The sequence below is a fragment of the Mesoplodon densirostris genome, chromosome X (assembly GCF_025265405.1).
Source record: "Mesoplodon densirostris isolate mMesDen1 chromosome X, mMesDen1 primary haplotype, whole genome shotgun sequence".
NCBI classification, from domain to species: Eukaryota; Metazoa; Chordata; class Mammalia; order Artiodactyla; family Ziphiidae; genus Mesoplodon; species Mesoplodon densirostris.
Window position 1 is genome coordinate 140,388,734 of NC_082681.1, and position 23,497 is coordinate 140,412,230.

The following is a 23,497-nucleotide window of genomic DNA, read 5'->3' on the forward strand; positions in this document are numbered from 1 at the left end:
TTTTGCTTTTGATATTCCTTTTTATAGTGGGTTTGAGCTGATTCTCACTGCCATGTTTATGCCACTCTAGACACACTTGATTCCCTTATGGAGTCATATCAATACATAGGTTTTAAGATTCTTACTAGTCAGATATATTCCTCTGCGGGAAATATGGGGTTTTGAGTCTCTTTCACTGAGGAAGGTGTAGGTCTTGTCTATTCCAAAGTTGGTTTTTGGAACGGTCCCTGTGCTTATATCAAACTCTGGTTTTATGCATCACCCCACCTCTCCATCCCCTTTATGCAGGCATAGGAGTGTTTTCTTAATGTGAGACTCTGTTCTCTTTACTAACTCAGTTCACGTGTAGCCATGTTTACAGGATCTTCATAAGTGATATCTTATGATAAGTTCCTTTTTCTGTGTGACTTATTTCACTTAGAATCATCGTACCTGAATACACTCACTTTGCCGCTACTGGTTTTATGACATTGATTTCATGGCTGAGGGATATTCCATCGTACGTAAGTACCACAATGTTTTGAACCATTTTTATATTTCCTGGGATATTTAAGGTGTACCCAAGTTGAGGTTCTTGTAGCCAGTGCAGCCCGAAATTTGGAGGTGGCTCTTTCTTATTGATTTTCAGTTTTCCCAAGGTATATTCCCTAGACTGGAAGTGGCCTTGGCTCTGTAGCTCTGTTGTTTACTTGTTTTAGGGAACACAATGCACTCCTCCAGTGAGGCAGTTGGCAATTTACATCCCGCCCATCAGCATAAGAAGGCTCCCTGTTCTCCAGGGCCTGTCTTGCCTTTCTGGTTTTTACACATTTTGTGGATGTCCCTTTTGACCGGTGGGAAGTGATACTTCTTTGTAGTGCAGATTTGCATTGCCCGCTTGCTTGCTTGGACAAAAAGGGCGTATGCGTTTTCTCCTGAATATATTCAGGAGAAAACGCATACGTCCTTTTTGGCCAAGTGCACCATTGTCCAAGTTGTGCCCCTCTTCCTGTGCTTTACAGGCGATTCCAACGTACCTCTTGAAATCTGTTTCCTCCTATTTTGCCTCACTTTCAAGTCCGGCTCGTTGACGTCCCTCAACAGATTTTTGGACGATAGTTGTCCTTTATCACTCTGCCAGTTTGTGAATTGCTGTGCCCCTGAGCTCCATTTCTCAACTCGTTTTTTGTGAGCTGAACGCAAGTCCAAAATTTTGGATCATGTCCTATACTGGTTCCCGGTGGGTGGCTGAGACTTTGGTTAATTCTTCTTCCTGCCGGGAAATTAGAGTGACATGTGCCCGTCCAAATGCCTAACAGCTACTCTCTCATGGGTTCTCCCTCGTCCCTTCCATCCTCTGCCAAATTGGGAACCTGTGCAAACCAGGAGGTTAAAGGGCCTGTCTCTCCAAGTTGGGAGATTGATAGTAAGGCAGTTGGAAAGTCAAACTGGAGCACCAGGAGAGGGACTATTCGTTGAGTTTTAGAAACCTTTCGTATTCACAGTGTGTACATTCTCTAGGTTTCCTGTACATGTTACAGCTGTAGTAATATTCCCTTGAACCTGGAGAGTTGGGACCCATGGAATGGGGGCCATGCATTATTGCTTGAAAGGGTCTGCATTTGCTCACCCAATCTCACCAATCCTCTCAGTCCCAAGTGTCCAGCCTTATGCCACATCCAGCTGTCATTGTAGATAGGGTCTTTCCAGGTTTCCTCAGACACCCTGAAGGAATTGTAAAGAATTTCCCTGTTTTTTGGTTTTGCTTTTGAAATTCCTTTTTATAGTGGGTTTGAGCTGATTCTCGCTGCCATGTTTATGCCACTCTAGACACACTTGATTCCCTTATGGAGACATATCAATACATAGGTTTTAAGATTCTTACTAGTCAGATATATTCCTCTGTGGGAAATATGGGGTTTTGAGTCTCTTTCACTGAGGAAGGTGTCGGTCTTGTCAATCCCAAACTTGGTTTTTGAAACGGTCCCTGTGCTTATATCAAACTGTGGTTTTATGCATCACCCCACCTCTCCTTCCCCTTTATGCAGGCATAAGAGTGTTTTCTAAATGTGAAACTCTGTTCTCTTTCCTAACTCAGTTCACGTGTAGCCATGTTTACAGGATCTTCCTAAGTGATATGTTATGATAAGTTTCTTTTTCTGTGTGACTTATTTCACTTAGAATCATCGTACCTGAATCCACTCACTTTGCTGCTACTGGTCTTATGACATTGATTTCATGGCTGAGGGATATTCCATCGTACGTAAGTACCACAATGTTTTGAACCATTTTTATATTTCCTGGGATATTTAAGGTGTACCCAAGTTGAGGTTCTTGTAGTCAGTGCAGCCCTAAATTTGGAGGTGGCTCTTTCTTATTGATTTTCAGTTTTCCCAAGGTATATTCCCTAGACTGGAAGTGGCCTTGGCTTTGTAGCTCTGTTGTTTACTTCTTTTAGGGAACACAATGCACTCCTCCAGTGAGGCAGTTGGCAATTTACATCCCGCCCATCAGCATAACAAGGCTCCCTGTTCTCCAGGGCCTGTCATGCCTTTCTGGTTTTTACACATTTTGTGGATATCCCTTTTGACCGGTGGGAAGTGATACTTCTTTGTAGTGCAGATTTGCATTGCCCGCTTGCTTGCTTGGCCAAAAAGGGCGTATGCGTTTTCTCCTGAATATATTCAGGAGAAAACGCATACGCCCTTTTTGGCCAAGTGCACCATTGTCCAAGTTGTGCCCCTCTTCCTGTGCTTTACAGGCGATTCCAAGGTACCTCTTGAAATCTGTTTCCTGCTATTTTACCTCGCTTTCAAGTCCGCCTCGTTGACTTCCCTCAACAGATTTTTGGACGATAGTTGTCCTTTATCACTCTGCCAGTTTGTGAATTGCTGTGCCCCTGAGCTCCATTTCTCAACTCGTTTTTTGTGAGCTGAACGCAAGTCCAAAATTTTGGATCATGTCCTATACTGGTTCCCGGTGGGTGGCTGAGACTTTGGTTAATTCTTCTTCCTGCCGGGAAATTAGAGTGACATGTGCCCGTCCAAATGCCTAACAGCTACTCTCTCATGGGTTCTCCCTCGTCACTTCCATCCTCTGCCAAATTGGGAACCTGTGCAAACCAGGAGGTTAAAGGGCCTGTCTCTCCAAGTTGGGAGATTGATAGTAAGGCAGTTGGAAAGTCAAACTGGAGCACCAGGAGCGGGACTATTCGTTGAGTTTTAGAAACCTTTCGTATTCACAGTGTGTCCATTCTCTAGGTTTCCTGTACATGTTATAGCTGTAGTAATATTCCCTTGAACCTGGAGAGTTGGGACCCATGGAATGTGGGCCATGCATTATTGCTTTAAAGGGTCTGCATTTGCTCACCCAATCTCACCAATCCTCTCAGTCCCAAGTGTCCAGCCTTATGCCACATCCAGCTGTCATTGTAGATAGGGTCTTTCCAGGTTTCCTCAGACACCCTGAAGGAATTGTAAAGAATTTCCCTGTTTTTTGGTTTTGCTTTTGAAATTCCATTTTATAGTGGGTTTGAGCTGATTCTCGCTGCCATGTTTATGCCACTCTAGACACACTTGATTCCCTTATGGAGTCATATCAGTACATAGGTTTTAAGATTTTTATAGTCAGATATATTCCTCTGCGGGAAATATGGGGTTTTGAGTCTCTTTCACTGAGGAAGGTGTAGGTCTTGTCTATTCCAAAGTTGGTTTTTGGAACGGTCCCTGTGCTTATATCAAACTCTGGTTTTATGCATCACCCCACCTCTCCATCCCCTTTATGCAGGCATAAGAGTGTTTTCTAAATGTGAAACTCTGTTCTCTTTCCTAACTCAGTTCACGTGTAGCCATGTTTACAGGATCTTCATAAGTGATATCTTATGATAAGTTCCTTTTTCTGTGTGACTTATTTCACTTAGAATCATCGTACCTGAATCCACTCACTTTGCTGCTACTGGTCTTATGACATTGATTTCATCGCTGAGGGGTATTCCATCGTACGTAAGTACCACAATGTTTTGAACCATTTTTATATTTCCTGGGATATTTAAGGTGTACCCAAGTTGAGGTTCTTGTAGCCAGTGCAGCCCTAAATTTGGAGGTGGCTCTTTCTTATTGATTTTCAGTTTTCCCAAGGTATATTCCCTAGACTGGAAGTGGCCTTGGCTCTGTAGCTCTGTTGTTTACTTGTTTTAGGGAACACAATGCACTCTTCCAGTGAGGCAGTTGGCAATTTGCATCCCGCCCATCAGCATAACAAGGCTCCCGGTTCTCCAGGGCCTGTCTTGCCTTTCTGGTTTTTACACATTTTGTGGATGTCCCTTTTGACCGGTTGGAAATGATACTTCTTTGTAGTGCAGATTTGCATTGCCCGCTTGCTTGCTTGGCCAAAAAGGGCGTATGCGTTTTCTCCTGAATATATTCAGGAGAAAACGCATACGCCCTTTTTGGACAAGTGCATCATTGTCCAAGTTGTGCCCTCTTCCTGTGCTTTACAGGCGATTCCAAGGTACCTCTTGAAGTCTGTTTCCTGCTATTTTGCCTCACATTCATGTCCGCCTCATTGACTTCCCTCAACAGATTTTTGGACGATAGTTGTCCTTTATCACTCTGCCAGTTTGTAAATTGCTGTGCCCCTGAGCTCCATTTCTCAACTCGTTTTTTGTGAGCTGAACGCAAGTCCAAAATTTTGGATCATGTCCTATACTGGTTCCCGGTGGGTGGCTGAGACTTTGGTTAATTCTTCTTCCTGCCGGGAAATTAGAGTGACATGTGCCCGTCCAAATACCTAACAGCTACTCTCCCATGGGTTCTCCCTCGTCCCTTCCATCCTCTGCCAAATTGGGAACCTGTGCAAACCAGGAGGTTAAAGGGCCTGTCTCTCCAAGTTGGGAGATTGATAGTAAGGCAGTTGGAAAGTCAAACTGGAGCACCAGGAGAGGGACTATTCGTTGAGTTTTAGAAACCTTTCGTATTCACAGTGTGTCCATTCTCTAGGTTTCCTTTACATGTTATAGCTGTAGTAATATTCCCTTGAACCTGGAGAGTTGGGACCCATGGAATGGGGGCCATGCATTATTGCTTGAAAGGGTCTGCATTTGCTCACCCAATCTCACCAATCCTCTCAGTCCCAAGTGTCCAGCCTTATGCCACATCCAGCTGTCATTGTAGATAGGGTCTTTCCAGGTTTCCTCAGACACCCTGAAGGAATTGTAAAGAATTTCCCTGTTTTTTGGTTTTGCTTTTGAAATTCCTTTTTATAGTGGGTTTGAGCTGATTCTCGCTGCCATGTTTATGCCACTCTAGACACACTTGATTCCGTTATGGAGACATATCAATACATAGGTTTTAAGATTCTTACTAGTCAGATATATTCCTCTGTGGGAAATATGGGGTTTTGAGTCTCTTTCACTGAGGAAGGTGTCGGTCTTGTCAATTCCAAAGTTGGTTTTTGAAACGGTCCCTGTGCTTATATCAAACTCTGGTTTTATGCATCACCCCACCTCTCCTTCCCCTTTATGCAGGCATAAGAGTGTTTTCTAAATGTGAGACTCTGTTCTCTTTCCTAACTCAGTTCACGTGTAGCCATGTTTACAGGATCTTCATAAGTGATATCTTATGATAAGTTTCTTTTTCTGTGTGACTTATTTCACTTAGAATCATCGTACCTGAATCCACTCACTTTGCTGATACTGGTCTTATGACATTGATTTCATGGCTGAGGGATATTCCATCGTACATAAGTACCACAATGTTTTGAACCATTTTTATATTTCCTGGGATATTTAAGGTGTACCCAAGTTGAGGTTCTTGTAGTCAGTGCAGCCCTAAATTTGGAGGTGGCTCTTTCTTATTGATTTTCAGTTTTCCCAAGGTATATTCCCTAGACTGGATGTGGCCTTGGCTCTGTAGCTCTGTTGTTTACTTGTTTTAGGGAACACAATGCACTCCTCCAGTGAGGCAGTTGGCAAGTTACATCCCGCCCATCAGCATAACAAGGCTCCCTGTTCTCCAGGGCCTGTCTTGCCTTTCTGGTTTTTACACATTTTGTGGATGTCCCTTTTGACCGGTGGGAAGTGATACTTCTTTGTAGTGCAGATTTGCATTGCCCGCTTGCTTGCTTGGCCAAAAGGGGCGTATGCGTTTTCTCCTGAATATATTCAGGAGAAAACGCATACGCCCTTTTTGGCCAAGTGCACCATTGTCCAAGTTGTGCCCCTCTTCCTGTGCTTTACAGGCGATTCCAAGGTACCTCTTGAAATCTGTTTCCTGCTATTTTACCTCGCTTTCAAGTCCGCCTCGTTGACTTCCCTCAACAGATTTTTGGACGATAGTTGTCCTTTATCACTCTGCCAGTTTGTGAATTGCTGTGCCCCTGAGCTGCATTTCTCAACTCGTTTTTTGTGAGCTGAACGCAAGTCCAAAATTTTGGATCATGTCCTATACTGGTTCCCGGTGGGTGGCTGAGACTTTGGTTAATTCTTCTTCCTGCCGGGAAATTAGAGTGACATGTGCCCGTCCAAATGCCTAACAGCTACTCTCTCATGGGTTCTCCCTCGTCCCTTCCATCCTCTGCCAAATTGGGAACCTGTGCAAACCAGGAGGTTAAAGGGCCTGTCTCTCCAAGTTGGGAGATTGATAGTAAGGCAGTTGGAAAGTCAAACTGGAGCACCAGGAGAGGGACTATTCGTTGAGTTTTAGAAACCTTTCGTATTCACAGTGTGTCCATTCTCTAGGTTTCCTGTACATGTTATAGCTGTAGTAATATTCCCTTGAACCTGGAGAGTTGGGACCCTTGGAATGTGGGCCATGCATTATTGCTTGAAAGGGTCTGCATTTGCTCACCCAATCTCACCTATCCTCTCAGTCCCAAGTGTCCAGCCTTATGCCACATCCAGCTGTCATTGTAGATAGGGTCTTTCCAGGTTTCCTCAGACACCCTGAAGGAATTGTAAAGAATTTCCCTGTTTTTTGGTTTTGCTTTTGAAATTCCTTTTTATAGTGGGTTTGAGCTGATTCTCGCTGCCATGTTTATGCCACTCTAGACACACTTGATTCCCTTATGGAGTCATATCAATACATAGGTTTTAAGATTTTTACTAGTCAGATATATTCCTCTGCGGGAAATATGGGGTTTTGAGTCTCTTTCACTTAGGAAGGTGTAGGTCTTGTCTATTCCAAAGTTGGTTTTTGGAACGGTCCCTGTGCTTATATCAAACTCTGGTTTTATGCATCACCCCACCTCTCCATCCCCTTTATGCAGGCATAAGAGTGTTTTCTAAATGTGAGACTCTGTTCTCTTTCCTAACTCAGTTCACGTGTAGCCATGTTTACAGGATCTTCATAAGTGATATCTTATGATAAGTTCCTTTTTCTGTGTGACTTATTTCACTTAGAATCATCGTACCTGAATCCACTCACTTTGCTGCTACTGGTCTTATGACATTGATTTCATCGCTGAGGGATATTCCATCGTACGTAAGTACCACAATGTTTTGAACCATTTTTATATTTCCTGGGATAATTAAGGTGTACCCAAGTTGAGGTTCTTGTAGCCAGTGCAGCCCTAAATTTGGAGGTGGCTCTTTCTTATTGATTTTCAGTTTTCCCAAGGTATATTCCCTAGACTGGAAGTGGCCTTGGCTCTGTAGCTCTGTTGTTTACTTGTTTTAGGGAACACAATGCACTCTTCCAGTGAGGCAGTTGGCAATTTGCATCCCGCCCATCAGCATAACAAGGCTCCCTGTTCTCCAGGGCCTGTGTTGCCTTTCTGGTTTTTACACATTTTGTGGATGTCCCTTTTGACCGGTTGGAAATGATACTTCTTGGTAGTGCAGATTTGCATTGCCCGCTTGCTTGCTTGGCCAAAAAGGGCGTATGCGTTTTATCCTGAATATATTCAGGAGAAAACGCATACGCCCTTTTTTGCCAAGTGCATCATTGTCCAAGTTGTGCCCCTCTTCCTGTGCTTTACAGGCGATTCCAAGGTACCTCTTGAAATCTGTTTCCTGCTATTTTGCCTCACTTTCATGTCCGCCTCATTGACTTCCCTCAACAGATTTTTGGACGATAGTTGTCCTTTATCACTCTGCCAGTGTGTAAATTGCTGTGCCCCTGAGCTCCATTTCTCAACTCGTTTTTTGTGAGCTGAACGCAAGTCCAAAATTTTGGATCATGTCCTATACTGGTTCCCGGTGGGTGGCTGAGACTTTTGTTCATTCTTCTTCCTGCTGGGAAATTAGTGTGACATGTGCCCATCCAAATGCCTAACAGCTACTCTCTCATGGGTTCTCCCTCATCCCTTCCATCCTCTGCCAAATTGGGAACCTGTGCAAACCACGAGGTTAAAGGGCCTGTCTCTCCAAGTTGGGAGATTGATAGTAAGGCAGTTGGAAAGTCAAACTGGAGCACCAGGAGAGGGACTATTCGTTGAGTTTTAGAAACCTTTTGTATTCACAGTGTGTCCATTCTCTAGGTTTCCTGTACATGTTATAGCTGTAGTAATATTCCCTTGAACCTGGAGAGTTGGGACCCATGGAATGGGGGCCATGCATTATTGCTTGAAAGGGTCTGCATTTGCTCACCCAATCTCACCAATCCTCTCAGTCCCAAGTGTCCAGCCTTATGCCACATCCAGCTGTCATTGTAGATAGGGTCTTTCCAGGTTTCCTCAGACACCCTGAAGGAATTGGAAAGAATTTCCCTGTTTTTTGGTTTTGCTTTTGAAATTCCTTTTTATAGTGGGTTTCAGCTGATTCTCGCTGCCATGTTTATGCCACTCTAGACACACTTGATTCCCTTATGGAGTCATATCAATACATAGGTTTTAAGATTCTTACTAGTCAGATATATTCCTCTGTGGGAAATATGGGGTTTTGAGTCTCTTTCACTGAGGAAGGTGTAGGTCTTGTCTATTCCAAAGTTGGTTTTTGGAACGGTCGCTGTGCTTATATCAAACTCTGGTTTTATGCATCACCCCACCTCTCCATCCCCTTTATGCAGGCATCAGAGTGTTTTCTAAATGTGAGACTCTGTTCTCTTTCCTAACTCAGTTCACGTGTAGCCATGTTTACAGGATCTTCATAAGTGATATCGTATGATAAGTTCCTTTTTCTGTGTGACTTATTTCACTTAGAATCATCGTACCTGAATCCACTCACTTTGCTGCTACTGGTCTTATGACATTGATTTCATCGCTGAGGGATATTCCATCGTACGTAAGTACCACAATGTTTTGAACCATTTTTATATTTCCTGGGATATTTAAGGTGTACCCAAGTTGAGGTTCTTGTAGCCAGTGCAGCCCTAAATTTGGAGGTGGCTCTTTCTTATTGATTTTCAGTTTTCCCAAGGTATATTCCCTAGACTGGAAGTGGCCTTGGCTCTGTAGCTCTGTTGTTTACTTGTTTTAGGGAACACAATGCACTCCTCCAGTGAGGCAGTTGGCAATTTACATCCCGCCCATCAGCATAACAAGGCTCCCTGTTCTCCAGGGCCTGTCTTGCCTTTCTTGTTTTTACACATTTTGTGGATGTCCCTTTTGACCGGTGGGAAGTGATACTTCTTTGTAGTGCAGATTTGCATTGCCCGCTTGCTTGCTTGGCCAAAAAGGGCGTATGCGTTTTCTCCTGAATATATTCAGGAGAAAACGCATACGCCCTTTTTGGCCAAGTGCACCATTGTCCAAGTTGTGCCCCTCTTCCTTTGCTTTACAGGCAATTCCAAGGTACTTCTTGAAATCTGTTTCCTGCTATTTTGCCTCGCTTTCAAGTCCGCCTCGTTGACTTCCCTCAACAGATTTTTGGACGATAGTTGTCCTTTATCACTCTGCCAGTTTGTGAATTGCTGTGCCCCTGAGCTCCATTTCTCAACTCGTTTTTTGTGAGCTGAACGCAAGTCCAAAATTTTGGATCATGTCCTATACTGGTTCCCGGTGGGTGGCTGAGACTTTGGTTAATTCTTCTTCCTGCCGGGAAATTAGAGTGACATGTGCCCGTCCAAATGCCTAACAGCTACTCTCTCATGGGTTCTCCCTCGTCCCTTCCATCCTCTGGCAAATTGGGAACCTGTGCAAACCAGGAGGTTAAAGGGCCTGTCTCTCCAAGTTGGGAGATTGATAGTAAGGCAGTTGGAAAGTCAAACTGGAGCACCAGGAGAGGGACTATTCGTTGAGTTTTAGAAACCTTTCGTATTCACAGTGTGTCCATTCTCTAGGTTTCCTGTACATGTTATAGCTGTAGTAATATTCCCTTGAACCTGGAGAGTTGGGACCCATGGAATGGGGGCCATGCATTATTGCTTGAAAGGGTCTGCATTTGCTAACCCAATCTCACCAATCCTCTCAGTCCCAAGTGTCCAGCCTTATGCCACATCCAGCTGTCATTGTAGATAGGGTCTTTCCAGGTTTCCTCAGACACCCTGAAGGAATTGTAAAGAATTTCCCTGTTTTTTGGTTTTGCTTTTGAAATTCCTTTTTATAGTGGGTTTGAGCTGATTCTCGCTGCCATGTTTATGCCACTCTAGACACACTTGATTCCCTTATGGAGTCATATCAATACATAGGTTTTAAGATTCTTACTAGTCAGATATATTCCTCTGCGGGAAATATGGGGTTTTGAGTCTCTTTCACTGAGGAAGGTGTAGGTCTTGTCTATTCCAAAGTTGGTTTTTGGAACGGTCGCTGTGCTTATATCAAACTCTGGTTTTATGCATCACCCCACCTCTCCATCCCCTTTATGCAGGCATAAGAGTGTTTTCTAAATGTGAGACTCTGTTCTCTTTCCTAACTCAGTTCACGTGTAGCCATGTTTACAGGATCTTCATAAGTGATATCTTATGATAAGTTCCTTTTTCTGTGTGACTTATTTCACTTAGAATCATCGTACCTGAATCCACTCACTTTGCTGCTACTGGTCTTATGACATTGATTTCATCGCTGAGGGATATTCCATCGTACGTAAGTACCACAATGTTTTGAACCATTTTTATATTTCCTGGGATATTTAAGGTGTACCCAAGTTGAGGTTCTTGTAGCCAGTGCAGCCCTAAATTTGGAGGTGGCTCTTTCTTATTGATTTTCAGTTTTCCCAAGGTATATTCCCTAGACTGGAAGTGGCCTTGGCTCTGTAGCTCTGTTGTTTACTTGTTTTAGGGAACACAATGCACTCCTCCAGTGAGGCAGTTGGCAATTTACATCCCGCCCATCAGCATAACAAGGCTCCCTGTTCTCCAGGGCCTGTCTTGCCTTTCTTGTTTTTACACATTTTGTGGATGTCCCTTTTGACCGGTGGGAAGTGATACTTCTTTGTAGTGCAGATTTGCATTGCCCGCTTGCTTGCTTGGCCAAAAAGGGCGTATGCGTTTTCTCCTGAATATATTCAGGAGAAAACGCATACGCCCTTTTTGGCCAAGTGCACCATTGTCCAAGTTGTGCCCCTCTTCCTTTGCTTTACAGGCAATTCCAAGGTACTTCTTGAAATCTGTTTCCTGCTATTTTGCCTCGCTTTCAAGTCCGCCTCGTTGACTTCCCTCAACAGATTTTTGGACGATAGTTGTCCTTTATCACTCTGCCAGTTTGTGAATTGCTGTGCCCCTGAGCTCCATTTCTCAACTCGTTTTTTGTGAGCTGAACGCAAGTCCAAAATTTTGGATCATGTCCTATACTGGTTCCCGGTGGGTGGCTGAGACTTTGGTTAATTCTTCTTCCTGCCGGGAAATTAGAGTGACATGTGCCCGTCCAAATGCCTAACAGCTACTCTCTCATGGGTTCTCCCTCGTCCCTTCCATCCTCTGGCAAATTGGGAACCTGTGCAAACCAGGAGGTTAAAGGGCCTGTCTCTCCAAGTTGGGAGATTGATAGTAAGGCAGTTGGAAAGTCAAATTGGAGCACCAGGAGAGGGACTATTCGTTGAGTTTTAGAAACCTTTCGTATTCACAGTGTGTCCATTCTCTAGGTTTCCTGTACATGTTATAGCTGTAGTAATATTCCCTTGAACATGGAGAGTTGGGACCCATGGAATGGGGGCCATGCATTATTGCTTGAAAGGGTCTGCATTTGCTCACCCAATCTCACCAATCCTCTCAGTCCCAAGTGTCCAGCCTTATGCCACATCCAGCTGTCATTGTAGATAGGGTCTTTCCAGGTTTCCTCAGACACCCTGAAGGAATTGTAAAGAATTTCCCTGTTTTTTGGTTTTGCTTTTGAAATTCCTTTTTATAGTGGGTTTCAGCTGATTCTCGCTGCCATGTTTATGCCACTCTAGACACACTTGATTCCCTTATGGAGACATATCAATACATAGGTTTTAAGATTCTTACTAGTCAGATATATTCCTCTGTGGGAAATATGGGGTTTTGAGTCTCTTTCACTGAGGAAGGTGTCGGTCTTGTCAATTCCAAAGTTGGTTTTTGAAACGGTCCCTGTGCTTATATCAAACTCTGGTTTTATGCATCACCCCACCTCTCCTTCCCCTTTATGCAGGCATAAGAGTGTTTTCTAAATGTGAGACTCTGTTTTCTTTCCTAACTCAGTTCACGTGTAGCCATGTTTACAGGATCTTCATAAGTGATATCTTATGATAAGTTCCTTTTTCTGTGTGACTTATTTCACTTAGAATCATCGTACCTGAATCCACTCACTTTGCTGCTACTGGTCTTATGACATTGATTTCATGGCTGAGGGATATTCCATCGTACGTAAGTACCACAATGTTTTGAACCATTTTTATATTTCCTGGGATATTTAAGGTGTACCCAAGTTGAGGTTCTTGTAGTCCGTGCAGCCCTAAATTTGGAGGTGGCTCTTATTGATTTTCAGTTTTCCCAAGGTATATTCCCTAGACTGGAAGTGGCCTTGGCTCTGTAGCTCTGTTGTTTACTTGTTTTAGGGAACACAATGCACTCCTCCAGTGAGGCAGTTGGCAAGTTACATCCCGCCCATTAGCATAACAAGGCTCCCTGTTCTTTAGGGCCTGTCTTGCCTTTCTGGTTTTTACACATTTTGTGGATGTCCCTTTTGACCGGTGGGAAGTGATACTTCTTTGTAGTGCAGATTTGCATTGCCCGCTTGCTTGCTTGGCCAAAAAGGGCGTATGCGTTTTCTCCTGAATATATTCAGGAGAAAACGCATACGCCCTTTTTGGCCAAGTGCACCATTGTCCAAGTTGTGCCACTCTTCCTGTGCTTTACAGGCGATTCCAAGGTACCTCTTGAAATCTGTTTCCTGCTATTTTACCTCGCTTTCAAGTCCGCCTCGTTGACTTCCCTCAACAGATTTTTGGACGATAGTTGTCCTTTATCACTCTGCCAGTTTGTGAATTGCTGTGACCCTGAGCTCCATTTCTCAACTCGTTTTTTGTGAGCTGAACGCAAGTCCAAAATTTTGGATCATGTCCTATACTGGTTCCCGGTGGGTGGCTGAGACTTTGGTTAATTCTTCTTCCTGCCGGGAAATTAGAGTGACATGTGCCCATCCAAATGCCTAACAGCTACTCTCTCATGGGTTCTCCCTCATCCCTTCCATCCTCTGCCAAATTGGGAACCTGTGCAAACCAGGAGGTTAAAGGGCCTGTCTCTCCAAGTTGGGAGATTGATAGTAAGGCAGTTGGAAAGTCAAACTGGAGCACCAGGAGAGGGACTATTCGTTGAGTTTTAGAAACCTTTCGTATTCACAGTGTGTCCATTCTCTAGGTTTCCTGTACATGTTATAGCTGTAGTAATATTCCATTGAACCTGGAGAGTTGGGACCCATGGAATGTGGGCCATGCATTATTGCTTTAAAGGGTCTGCATTTGCTCACCCAATCTCACCAATCCTCTCAGTCCCAAGTGTCCAGCCTTATGCCACATCCAGCTGTCATTGTAGATAGGGTCTTTCCAGGTTTCCTCAGACACCCTGAAGGAATTGTAAAGAATTTCCCTGTTTTTTGGTTTTGCTTTTGAAATTCCATTTTATAGTGGGTTTGAGCTGATTCTCGCTGCCATGTTTATGCCACTCTAGACACACTTGATTCCCTTATGGAGTCATATCAATACATAGGTTTTAAGATTTTTACTAGTCAGATATATTCCTCTGCGGGAAATATGGGGTTTTGAGTCTCTTTCACTGAGGAAGGTGTAGGTCTTGTCTATTCCAAAGTTGGTTTTTGGAACGGTCCCTGTGCTTATATTAAACTCTGGTTTTATGCATCACCCCACCTCTCCATCCCCTTTATGCAGGCATAAGAGTGTTTTCTAAATGTGAAACTCTGTTCTCTTTCCTAACTCAGTTCACGTGTAGCCATGTTTACAGGATCTTCATAAGTGATATCTTATGATAAGTTCCTTTTTCTGTTTGACTTATTTCACTTAGAATCATCGTACCTGAATCCACTCACTTTGCTGCTACTGGTCTTATGACATTGATTTCATCGCTGAGGGATATTCCATCGTACGTAAGTACCACAATGTTTTGAACCATTTTTATATTTCCTGGGATATTTAAGGTGTACCCAAGTTGAGGTTCTTGTAGCCAGTGCAGCCCTAAATTTGGAGGTGGCTCTTTCTTATTGATTTTCAGTTTTCCCAAGGTATATTCCCTAGACTGGAAGTGGCCTTGGATCTGTAGCTCTGTTGTTTACTTGTTTTAGGGAACACAATGCACTCTTCCAGTGAGGCAGTTGGCAATTTGCATCCCGCCCATCAGCATAACAAGGCTCCCTGTTCTCCAGGGCCTGTGTTGCCTTTCTGGTTTTTACACATTTTATGGATGTCCCTTTTGACCGGTTGGAAATGATACTTCTTGGTAGTGCAGATTTGCATTGCCCGCTTGCTTGCTTGGCCAAAAAGGGCGTATGCGTTTTCTCCTGAATATATTCAGGAGAAAACGCATACGCCCTTTTTGGACAAGTGCATCATTGTCCAAGTTGTGCCCCTCTTCCTGTGCTTTACAGACGATTCCAAGGTACCTCTTGAAATCTGTTTCCTGCTATTTTGCCTCACTTTCATGTCCGCCTCATTGACTTCCCTCAACAGATTTTTGGACGATAGTTGTCCTTTATCACTCTGCCAGTTTGTAAATTGCTGTGCCCCTGAGCTCCATTTCTCAACTCGTTTTTTGTGAGCTGAACGCAAGTCCAAAATTTTGGATCATGTCCTATACTGGTTCCCGGTGGGTGGCTGAGACTTTGGTTAATTCTTCTTCCTGCCGGGAAATTAGAGTGACATGTGCCCGTCCAAATACCTAACAGCTACTCTCCCATGGGTTCTCCCTCGTCCCTTCCATCCTCTGCCAAATTGGGAACCTGTGCAAACCAGGAGGTTAAAGGGCCTGTCTCTCCAAGTTGGGAGATTGATAGTAAGGCAGTTGGAAAGTCAAACTGGAGCACCAGGAGAGGGACTATTCGTTGAGTTTTAGAAACCTTTCGTATTCACAGTGTGTACATTCTCTAGGTTTCCTGTACATGTTATAGCTGTAGTAATATTCCCTTGAACCTGGAGAGTTGGGACCCATGGAATGGGGGCCATGCATTATTGCTTGAAAGGGTCTGCATTTGCTCACCCAATCTCACCAATCCTCTCAGTCCCAAGTGTCCAGCCTTATGCCACATCCAGCTGTCATTGTAGATAGGGTCTTTCCAGGTTTCCTCAGACACCCTGAAGGAATTGTAAAGAATTTCCCTGTTTTTTGGTTTTGCTTATGAAATTCCTTTTTATAGTGGGTTTGAGCTGATTCTCGCTGCCATGTTTATGCCACTCTAGACACACTTGATTGCCTTATGGAGTCATATCAATACATAGGTTTTAAGATTCTTACTAGTCAGATATATTCCTCTGCGGGAAATATGGGGTTTTGAGTCTCTTTCACTGAGGAAGGTGTAGGTCTTGTCTATTCCAAAGTTGGTTTTTGGAACGGTCCCTGTGCTTATATCAAACTCTGGTTTTATGCATCACCCCACCTCTCCATCCCCTTTATGCAGGCATAAGAGTGTTTTCTAAATGTGAGACTCTGTTCTCTTTCCTAACTCAGTTCACGTGTAGCCATGTTTACAGGATCTTCATAAGTGATATCTTATGATAAGTTCCTTTTTCTGTGTGACTTATTTCACTTAGAATCATCGTACCTGAATCCACTCACTTTGCTGCTACTGGTCTTATGACATTGATTTCATCGCTGAGGGATATTCCATCGTACGTAAGTACCACAAAGTTTTGAACCATTTTTATATTTCCTGGGATATTTAAGGTGTACCCAAGTTGAGGTTCTTGTAGCCAGTGCAGCCCTAAATTTGGAGGTGGCTCTTTCTTATTGATTTTCAGTTTTCCCAAGGTATATTCCCTAGACTGGAAGTGGCCTTGGCTCTGTAGCTCTGTTGTTTACTTGTTTTAGGGAACACAATGCACTCCTCCAGTGAGGCAGTTGGCAATTTACATCCCGCCCATCAGCATAACAAGGCTCCCTGTTCTCCAGGGCCTGTCTTGCCTTTCTTGTTTTTACACATTTTGTTGATGTCCCTTTTGACCGGTGGGAAGTGATACTTCTTTGTAGTGCAGATTTGCATTGCCCGCTTGCTTGCTTGGCCAAAAAGGGCGTATGCGTTTTCTCCTGAATATATTCAGGAGAAAACACATACGCCCTTTTTGGCCAAGTGCACCATTGTCCAAGTTGTGCCCCTCTTCCTTTGCTTTACAGGCAATTCCAAGGTACCTCTTGAAACCTGTTTCCTGCTATTTTGCCTCGCTTTCAAGTCCGCCTCGTTGACTTCCCTCAACAGATTTTTGGACGATAGTTGTCCTTTATCACTCTGCCAGTTTGTGAATTGCTGTGCCCCTGAGCTCCATTTCTCAACTCGTTTTTTGTGAGCTGAACGCAAGTCCAAAATTTTGGATCATGTCCTATACTGGTTCCCGGTGGGTGGCTGAGACTTTGGTTAATTCTTCTTCCTGCCGGGAAATTAGAGTGACATGTGCCCGTCCAAATGCCTAACAGCTACTCTCTCATGGGTTCTCCCTCGTCCCTTCCATCCTCTGCCAAATTGGGAACCTGTGCAAACCAGGAGGTTAAAGGGCCTGTCTCTCCAAGTTGGGTGATTGATAGTAAGGCAGTTGGAAAGTCAAACTGGAGCACCAGGAGAGGGACTATTCGTTGAGTTTTAGAAACCTTTCGTATTCACAGTGTGTCCATTCTCTAGGTTTCCTGTACATGTTATAACTGTAGTAATATTCCCTTGAACCTGGAGAGTTGGGACCCATGGAATGGGGGCCATGCATTATTGCTTGAAAGGGTCTGCATTTGCTCACCCAATCTCACCAATCCTCTCAGTCCCAAGTGTCCAGCCTTATGCCACATCCAGCTGTCATTGTAGATAGGGTCTTTCCAGGTTTCCTCAGACACCCTGAAGGAATTGTAAAGAATTTCCCTGTTTTTTGGTTTTGCTTTTGAAATTCCTTTTTATAGTGGGTTTGAGCTGATTCTCGCTGCCATGTTTATGCCACTCTAGACACACTTGATTCCCTTATGGAGACATATCAATACATAGGTTTTAAGATTCTTACTAGTCAGATATATTCCTCTGTGGGAAATATGGGGTTTTGAGTCTCTTTCACTGAGGAAGGTGTCGGTCTTGTCAATTCCAAAGTTGGTTTTTGAAACGGTCCCTGTGCTTATATCAAACTCTGGTTTTATGCATCACCCCACCTCTCCTTCCCCTTTATGCAGGCATAAGAGTGTTTTCTAAATGTGAGACTCTGTTTTCTTTCCTAACTCAGTTCACGTGTAGCCATGTTTACAGGATCTTCATAAGTGATATCTTATGATAAGTTCCTTTTTCTGTGTGACTTATTTCACTTAGAATCATCGTACCTGAATCCACTCACTTTGCTGCTACTGGTCTTATGACATTGATTTCATGGCTGAGGGATATTCCATCGTACGTAAGTACCACAATGTTTTGAACCATTTTTATATTTCCTGGGATATTTAAGGTGTACCCAAGTTGAGGTTCTTGTAGTCAGTGCAGCCCTAAATTTGGAGGTGGCTCTTATTGATTTTCAGTTTTCCCAAGGTATATTCCCTAGACTGGAAGTGGCCTTGGCTCTGTAGCTCTGTTGTTTACTTGTTTTAGGGAACACAATGCACTCCTCCAGTGAGGCAGTTGGCAAGTTACATCCCGCCCATCAGCATAACAAGGCTCCCTGTTCTTTAGGGCCTGTCTTGCCTTTCTGGTTTTTACACATTTTGTGGATGTCCCTTTTGACCGGTGGGAAGTGATACTTCTTTGTAGTGCAGATTTGCATTGCCCGCTTGCTTGCTTGGCCAAAAAGGGCGTATGCGTTTTCTCCTGAATATATTCAGGAGAAAACGCATACGCCCTTTTTGGCCAAGTGCACCATTGTCCAAGTTGTGCCCCTCTTCCTGTGCTTTACAGGCGATTCCAAGGTACCTCTTGAAATCTGTTTCCTGCTATTTTACCTCGCTTTCAAGTCCGCCTCGTTGACTTCCCTCAACAGATTTTTGGACGATAGTTGTCCTTTATCACTCTGCCAGTTTGTGAATTGCTGTGCCCCTGAGCTCCATTTCTCAACTCGTTTTTTGTGAGCTGAACGCAAGTCCAAAATTTTGGATCATGTCCTATACTGGTTCCCGGTGGGTGGCTGAGACTTTGGTTAATTCTTCTTCCTGCCGGGAAATTAGAGTGACATGTGCCCGTCCAAATGCCTAACAGCTACTCTCTCATGGGTTCTCCCTCGTCCCTTCCATCCTCTGCCAAATTGGGAACCTGTGCAAACCAGGAGGTTAAAGGGCCTGTCTCTCCAAGTTGGGAGATTGATAGTAAGGCAGTTGGAAAGTCAAACTGGAGCACCAGGAGAGGGACTATTCGTTGAGTTTTAGAAACCTTTCGTATTCACAGTGTGTCCATTCTCTAGGTTTCCTGTACATGTTATAGCTGTAGTAATATTCCCTTGAACCTGGAGAGTTGGGACCCATGGAATGGGGGCCATGCATTATTGCTTTAAAGGGTCTGCATTTGCTCACCCAATCTCACCAATCCTCTCAGTCCCAAGTGTCCAGCCTTATGCCACATCCAGCTGTCATTGTAGATAGGGTCTTTCCAGGTTTCCTCAGACACCCTGAAGGAATTGTAAAGAATTTCCCTGTTTTTTGGTTTTGCTTTTGAAATTCCATTTTATAGTGGGTTTGAGCTGATTCTCGCTGCCATGTTTATGCCACTCTAGACACACTTGATTCCCTTATGGAGTCATATCAATACATAGGTTTTAAGATTCTTAGTAGTCAAATATATTCCTCTGCGGGAAATATGGGGTTTTGAGTCTCTTTCACTGAGGAAGGTGTAGGTCTTGTCTATTCCAAAGTTGGTTTTTGGAACGATCCCTGTGCTTATATCAAACTCTGGTTTTATGCATCACCCCACCTCTCCTTCCCCTTTAAACAGGCATAAGAGTGTTTTCTAAATGTGAGACTCTGTTCTCTTTCCTAACTCAGTTCACGTGTAGCCATGTTTACAGGATCTTCATAAGTGATATCTTATGATAAGTTCCTTTTTCTGTGTGACTTATTTCACTTAGAATCATCGTACCTGAATCCACTCACTTTGCTGCTACTGGTCTTATGACATTGATTTCATCGCTGAGGGATATTCCATCGTACGTAAGTACCACAATGTTTTGAACCATTTTTATATTTCCTGGGATATTTAAGGTGTACCCAAGTTGAGGTTCTTGTAGCCAGTGCAGCCCTAAATTTGGAGGTGGCTCTTTCTTATTGATTTTCAGTTTTCCCAAGGTATATTCCCTAGACTGGAAGTGGCCTTGGCTCTGTAGCTCTGTTGTTTACTTGTTTTAGGGAACACAATGCACTCCTCCAGTGAGGCAGTTGGCAATTTACATCCCGCCCATCAGCATAACAAGGCTCCCTGTTCTCCAGGGCCTGTCTTGCCTTTCTGGTTTTTACACATTTTGTGGATGTGCCTTTTGACCGGTGGGAAGTGATACTTCTTTGTAGTGCAGATTTGCATTGCCCGCTTGCTTGCTTGGCCAAAAAGGGCGTATGCGTTTTCTCCTGAATATATTCAGGAGAAAACACATACGCCCTTTTTGGCCAAGTGCACCATTGTCCAAGTTGTGCCCCTCTTCCTTTGCTTTACAGGCAATTCCAAGGTACCTCTTGAAATCTGTTTCCTGCTATTTTGCCTCGCTTTCAAGTCCGCCTCGTTGACTTCCCTCAACAGATTTTTGGACGATAGTTGTCCTTTATCACTCTGCCAGTTTGTGAATTGCTGTGCCCCTGAGCTCCATTTCTCAACTCGTTTTTTGTGAGCTGAACGCAAGTCCAAAATTTTGGATCATGTCCTATACTGGTTCCCGGTGGGTGGCTGAGACTTTGGTTAATTCTTCTTCCTGCCGGGAAATTAGAGTGACATGTGCCCGTCCAAATGCCTAACAGCTACTCTCTCATGGGTTCTCCCTCGTCCCTTCCATCCTCTGCCAAATTGGGAACCTGTGCAAACCAGGGGGTTAAAGGGCCTGTCTCTCCAAGTTGGGAGATTGATAGTAAGGCAGTTGGAAAGTCAAACTGGAGCACCAGGAGAGGGACTATTCGTTGAGTTTTAGAAACCTTTCGTATTCACAGTGTGTCCATTCTCTAGGTTTCCTGTACATGTTATAGCTGTAGTAATATTCCCTTGAACCTGGAGAGTTGGGACCCATGGAATGGGGGCCATGCATTATTGCTTGAAAGGGTCTGCATTTGCTCACCCAATCTCACCAATCCTCTCAGTCCCAAGTGTCCAGCCTTATGCCACATCCAGCTGTCATTGTAGATAGGGTCTTTCCAGGTTTCCTCAGACACCCTGAAGGAATTGTAAAGAATTTCCCTGTTTTTTGGTTTTGCTTTTGAAATTCCTTTTTATAGTGGGTTTGAGCTGATTCTCGCTGCCATGTTTATGCCACTCTAGACACACTTGATTCCCTTATGGAGACATATCAATACATAGGTTTTAAGATTCTTACTAGTCAGATATATTCCTCTGTGGGAAATATGGGGTTTTGAGTCTCTTTCACTGAGGAAGGTGTCGGTCTTGTCAATTCCAAAGTTGGTTTTTGAAACGGTCCCTGTGCTTATATCAAACTCTGGTTTTATGCATCACCCCACCTCTCCTTCCCCTTTATGCAGGCATAAGAGTGTTTTCTAAATGTGAGACTCTGTTCTCTTTCCTAACTCAGTTCACGTGTAGCCATGTTTACAGGATCTTCATAAGTGATATCTTATGATAAGTTCCTTTTTCTGTGTGACTTATTTCACTTAGAATCATCGTACCTGAATCCACTCACTTTGCTGCTACTGGTCTTATGACATTGATTTCATGGCTGAGGGATATTCCATCGTACGTAAGTACCACAGTGTTTTGAACCAATTTTATATTTCCTGGGATATTTAAGGTGTACCCAAGTTGAGGTTCTTGTAGCCAGTGCAGCCCTAAATTTGGAGGTGGCTCTTTCTTATTGATTTTCAGTTTTCCCAAGGTATATTCCCTACACTGGATGTGGCCTTGGCTCTGTAGCTCTGTTGTTTACTTGTTTTAGGGAACACAATGCACTCCTCCAGTGAGGCAGTTGGCAAGTTACATCCCGCCCATCTGCATAACAAGGCTCCCTGTTCTCCAGGGCCTGTCTTGCCTTTCTGGTTTTTACACATTTTGTGGATGTCCCTTTTGACCGGTGGGAAGTGATACTTCTTTGTAGTGCAGATTTGCATTGCCTGCTTGCTTGCTTGGCCAAAAAGGGCGTATGCGTTTTCTCCTGAATATATTCAGGAGAAAACGCATATGCCCTTTTTGGCCAAGTGCACCATTGTCCAAGTTGTGCCCCTCTTCCTTTGCTGTACAGGCAATTCCAAGGTACCTCTTGAAATCTGTTTCCTGCTATTTTGCCTCGCTTTCAAGTCCGCCTCGTTGACTTCCCTCAACAGATTTTTGGACGATAGTTGTCCTTTATCACTCTGCCAGTTTGTGAATTGCTGTGCCCCTGAGCTCCATTTCTCAACTCGTTTTTTGTGAGCTGAACGCAAGTCCAAAATTTTGGATCATGTCCTATACTGGTTCCCAGTGGGTGGCTGAGACTTTAGTTCATTCTTCTTCCTGCTGGGAAATTAGAGTGACATGTGCCCATCCAAATGCCTAACAGCTACTCTCTCATGGGTTCTCCCTCGTCCCTTCCATCCTCTGCCAAATTGGGAACCTGTGCAAACCAGGAGGTTAAAGGGCCTGTCTCTCCAAGTTGGGAGATTGATAGTAAGGCAGTTGGAAAGTCAAACTGGAGCACCAGGAGAGGGACTATTCTTTGAGTTTTAGAAACCTTTCGTATTCACAGTGTGTCCATTCTCTAGGATTCCTGTACATGTTATAGCTGTAGTAATATTCCCTTGAACCTGGAGAGTTGGGACCCATGGAATGGGGGCCATGCATTATTGCTTGAAAGGGTCTGCATTTGCTCACCCAATCTCACCAATCCTCTCAGTCCCAAGTGTCCAGCCTTATGCCACAACCAGCTGTCATTGTAGATAGGGTCTTTCCAGGTTTCCTCAGACACCATGAAGGAATTGGAAAGAATTTCCCTGTTTTTTGGTTTTGCTTTTGAAATTCCTTTTTATAGTGGGTTTGAGATGATTCTCGCTGCCATGTTTATGCCACTCTAGACACACTTGATTCCCTTATGGAGTCATATCAATACATAGGTTTTAAGATTTTTACTAGTCAGATATATTCCTCTGTGGGAAATATGGGGTTTTGAGTCTCTTTCACTGAGGAAGGTGTAGGTCTTGTCTATTCCAAAGTTGGTTTTTGGAACGGTCCCTGTGCTTATATCAAACTCTGGTTTTATGCATCACCCCACCTCTCCATCCCCTTTATGCAGGCATAAGAGTGTTTTCTAAATGTGAGACTCTGTTCTCTTTCCTAACTCAGTTCACGTGTAGCCATGTTTACAGGATCTTCATAAGTGATATCTTATGATAACTTCCTTTTTCTGTGTGACTTATTTCACTTAGAATCATCGTACCTGAATCCACTCACTTTGCTGCTACTGGTCTTATGACATTGATTTCATGGCTGAGGGATATTCCATCGTACGTAAGTACCACAATGTTTTGAACCATTTTTATATTTCCTGGGATATTTAAGGTGTACCCAAGTTGAGGTTCTTGTAGCCAGTGCAGCCCTAAATTTGGAGGTGGCTCTTTCTTATTGATTTTCAGTTTTCCCAAGGTATATTCCCTAGACTGGATGTGGCCTTGGCTCTGAAGCTCTGTTGTTTACTTGTTTTAGGGAACACAATGCACTCCTCCAGTGAGGCAGTTGGCAAGTTACATCCCGCCCATCAGCATAACAAGGCTCCCTGTTCTCCAGGGCCTGTCTTGCCTTTCTGGTTTTTACACATTTTGTGGATGTCCCTTTTGACCGGTGGGAAGTGATACTTCTTTGTAGTGCAGATTTGCATTGCCCGCTTGCTTGCTTGGCCAAAAAGGGC